Source organism: Lepisma saccharinum, chromosome 3 (genome assembly GCF_977018435.1).
Source record: "Lepisma saccharinum chromosome 3, izLepSacc3.1, whole genome shotgun sequence".
Taxonomy (NCBI): domain Eukaryota; kingdom Metazoa; phylum Arthropoda; class Insecta; order Zygentoma; family Lepismatidae; genus Lepisma; species Lepisma saccharinum.
This window is the reverse complement of record NC_139231.1, coordinates 17,334,796-17,339,040: the sequence shown is the minus strand read 5'-3', so window position 1 is coordinate 17,339,040 and position 4,245 is coordinate 17,334,796. Positions and strand designations below refer to the sequence as shown.

The window sequence follows — 4,245 nt, the reverse complement described above, 5'->3', positions numbered from 1 at the left end:
ACTGTTTACTTACGCAATTATCGGCTGGAAATCTATGAAATTTTATGTAAGTTCCTTTAGTTTTCTGGTTATAGTTTTCATAGCTTGCTACAGTACAATTAGACATGATTGCAAACTACAAGTACAAAAATACAATAAAAATAAATCGAACGCTACAAAATCAACAACTTGCTTGTTTCGATTTTCGCGACGCGTTAGCAGCTGAATGTGCCCCGCACGAACCGGATCCTCCCACATGACGTAATGCATCCACGGACGACTGCGCATACGTACTGCACATAGCAACGAGCACCCCCTGAAATAGAGCAGATTGCATTGCTGGCTGCAACAATATTTTAGCTCAATAATACTTATATGTTCCCATAGATTTATTTTAGAATGAAAGGCAATGTAAATGTGACAAGAAACTAATAAGAGACCAAAATTCAATGAAAAGAACAAAAAGGTAAGAAAGATATTTTTTTTAATAATATAAATATACATTTTTCGGCTATTTAAATCTTAAGAACTCGTAGTATTCATCATAAATTTGTGTACAGGAATACAAAATGGATTTCATCCAGTAGGTGTGTTCTGAATCCGGACAAATAAGTACTGAAATACGGAAAGAATTGAGTTTCGAGCCCGACTTAGAGAAATCACTTCCCCACTTTTCGGGATCCCGAGCATTCGGCAAATTCCAAATGATCGTGTTTATGTGTGGTTAATTGTGCTGCTCAACGAAAGCTAATTCTAGGTGGCGACACGATAGTTTTGTCCTTTCACTTCAGACCGACAACTGTTCTCCCATTTAAGTACACGGGGATAAATTGGAAGTTTAATTTGATCTTAACCTCAGAAATTATGCCGAAAGACGATAGATGATTTTTCAGTGCTGTAATACTATGGATGGTCGTTAACAATAGAAAAAGATATCTGAACTAAAAAGAAAATTCAAATGTGCACAGTATTTGGTTATGTTACTTGTAGCTTTCACAATATATATTTTTATTTTTTTTTTTGGCTAAAGAATAATACATAATAATTCCGTACGACTGCACTTTAATTTTCTTATTTGTTGTTATAATTGACACTTCTACAAGTAAATATGATGCTCTACTTTATATGTAGCACATTTATCGAAAAGAGTAGTTATTACAAAACAATATTATCTTCTGTTTCACGTCTACCAGCCCCTAGGGCGTTTATATTTACAGGAATTATAATTTTGAAAGTATTGTAACAACAAAAAATAGAGAAAGGAAGTGCAAGGGGAAAATGTCTACTGTATGAAAGGAAAGCATACGTTAACATTAAAATATCGGATGGTGTAATTATATAATAATAAATATCATGCGCATACTCACATAATTTCTTTTCTGGATTTTTTGGTGGTTTCTCCGATTCCTACACCCGCCGTTGAATTACACATACTCGCGACCAGAGAAAACATAAAGCCAAGTGTAAAATATAAATTTGTGTAATGTCGAACCCATGGCAGCTAGGAACGACCCAAATAATGCCAAGTTTAGTGTTCTTTGTGCACAAACATACCATATTTGGTCTGTTCGGGCCACCCTGTCGTTGCACTTTAATATATTATTTCTTAGGTTCACGATAATGTAATTTTCAGAAGCTTGTGACTTGCTACATGATCAGGAAGGTTTAGTAAACACATTTTTATTATCGATTTATGCGAGAAACTTTTACAAAGTAACATTTGCATTGCCACTCCATCGTGCTCCAATGTAAAGTTTAGGTCAAGAAAATGAACAGAATTCTCTAGGGACACAACGATGATGGTGCCGCCACCAGTTTCCTTCGACGATATTTCTTAGTTTTTATTATGAACTGTTTTTCTTCTTTTGGGTTCTGTTGATTTTGAGTAGCTTCCAGTAGAAGTTGATGAAGATGCACTTCGAATCCCTTCTTCCTTTTTGGGAAGATATCAGTCGTTAGAATTGTGCCAAAACTATCGATAGCTTCCATCACCTTTTCGGACATGCAGTATGTAAATTTTATTTTTGTATATCACTGATATCTAAAATAACAAAACAACGCTGATCGCAGGCTCCTGATTTCATAAACTCAAAGAAACAGAGCGTGACGCTATTACCCCGGCTCACTTATTACACGTTCTATGTCCATTACGAGCTCGTAATGCTTGAACACATTCACGATCACTTAGTACATAACGATAATACATTAAATATACTAGAAATATATGCGCAATGTAATTGACAGAAATTTAAAATACAGTCTCGCGTGCAACAGACTTACCTTGGCTGTTTTACAACAGGCGGGAAATCAACCGCCTTTTGCACAACATAGAGAAATACTGGTGCCACAGAGAATATTCCAGAACGGTTTCTTGCTTTCTTGACTTCAGAACCTTTAATCAAGGTACTGCATATGCCATCTCTCTGATTTCTTCCAAAATACGCTCTTTACGAGAACTTGGCGTTAGTACCCCAAGGGACGTACATTTTGCACATTTGGTTCACCGTTAGTTATTGTACGGAAAGTTGCAGTTAGAATTGAATAGTACAAAGAATAAATTTTTATTTCTCAGAAAAGTGTCTCAACATACAACTTTGGGAAGTGGAAAGACGCCACCAAGCCAAGATTGCCTGATGATAGTCAAGTTAAACCGACAGACTGAACACCAAGGCCTTCACGTCTTCCGAAGAGCCAATGGGACAGAGGACGACGATTCAGGCAACAGCATCTGCCAAGAGGAAGACTGTACAAGCAGTAGGTGAGAATTCCTTTTCATTCTTTTACATATCTGTACATAATTTCGCTTATTATTCCAAATGTGACACCAACTAAAAATGTCTCTGTATGCCTCTGGTCAATAGCTGTGAGTGCAAAGAAACACTGTTGACAAAACAAATAAAGAATTTAAAAGTTCATTTCAATATAGGTTCTGATAAATCTATAGATTGTATCAAGACGATCTTTTAAATATCGAATTACTTAGCGGGCCTCTAGTTGTAGGCTTTAATTACTGCATGATTTTCAGTTTTGTAACGATACAAATTGAAAGCAAGGAATAAAACCATTTCAAACTTGAAGAAATGTTTAGACAAGATTGTTCTATTTTGCTCTCGTTCAAAGCCAGTAAAATCTCATAAGTGTATTGAAAGGCATATTTATTTATTTATGCTGATATTATCCTACTGAAAAACAACTGACGAGCCTTAGTGCAGCAGTACATATATACATTTAAAAATGTATAAGAGACAAATTTATTATGCAAAATTTGATGACAAGAATGTAAATATAAAAGAGAAATACTAAACACATTTAAAATTACATTAAAATATACATTCAAATGTACCTGACGAAAACATTAAAATACAATTGATCTTTAGGATCGGTGAAAATCATTATATTTGCTGATTATAGAATTTAGAAAATGATTGTTTTTATAATTTTTACATGTTGTTAATAACGACCCGTTTGTTCTTTTACGAAGATAGATATATTCTGGATATGAAAAGACTTTCGGAGAGCACTTTTAACCGGTTCTATATATATTTTTTATGCAACGTGTAGATTGACCCATGCCAGAAAAGTTCACAATGCTTGCTTCTTTCTTGACAGTCTGATGTTTTTACTTCTATCACACTGTTCAAGATTCCAGTTGCATTGCTTTTAATTATTAATTAATAATATCTCAGCATTGGGTTTATTTGTGTTTACCTTGTACCTTTCAGAGGCAACTTGGATATCCAGGGACGACAAAATCAAACTGCTGCAAAGTAGGAGCGGAACAATCTCAACAAATTGGTAAGTACCATTGGCTCCATACTCTGTACTTGCTGTTGACATAAATATCTTAACACATTTCTCACAATGTTATTCTTCAAAGAACATCCATTCTTTAATTCGAGGATTATATCTCGTACATTTTCGCAGTAGTTTTCAGTCATAAAACCCTATCGTCAGTTTCAAGGTTAATTTATTGCTGTTTTTGTGCTAAAGCAGATAAAGGTTCAACTCTCGAATACCAAGAGCCCGACCCTATGGTAGAGGTCTGCACGGGCCTAAATTGTAAGGCCCGAGTCCGGCCCGAGGAAAAGAAACCCGAACCCGACCCGAGTCCGATAATAAGTAAACATGAGCCCGGCCCGAGCCCGAAAACATAATTAAAATTACTTTCCAATTCAGCATTTGAAAAAAAAAAATGGGCACTGTTGTACTTCGTTAACTAGCTGTTATAAAAAAATGTATTCTCATTCTCGAAGTTAACCATAATTT

General features: G+C 35.3%; 1 long non-coding RNA gene across 1 annotated transcript; it reads left to right on the top strand.

Annotated features, from left to right (window-relative positions):
• Positions 1–407: 407 nt before the first annotated feature.
• On the top strand, positions 408–3,759 carry LOC145985714 (uncharacterized). Its single transcript, XR_014441436.1, has 3 exons — positions 408–445; positions 2,552–2,737; positions 3,702–3,759. It is a non-coding gene; the product is annotated as an uncharacterized LOC145985714 (long non-coding RNA).
• Positions 3,760–4,245: the final 486 nt, after the last annotated feature.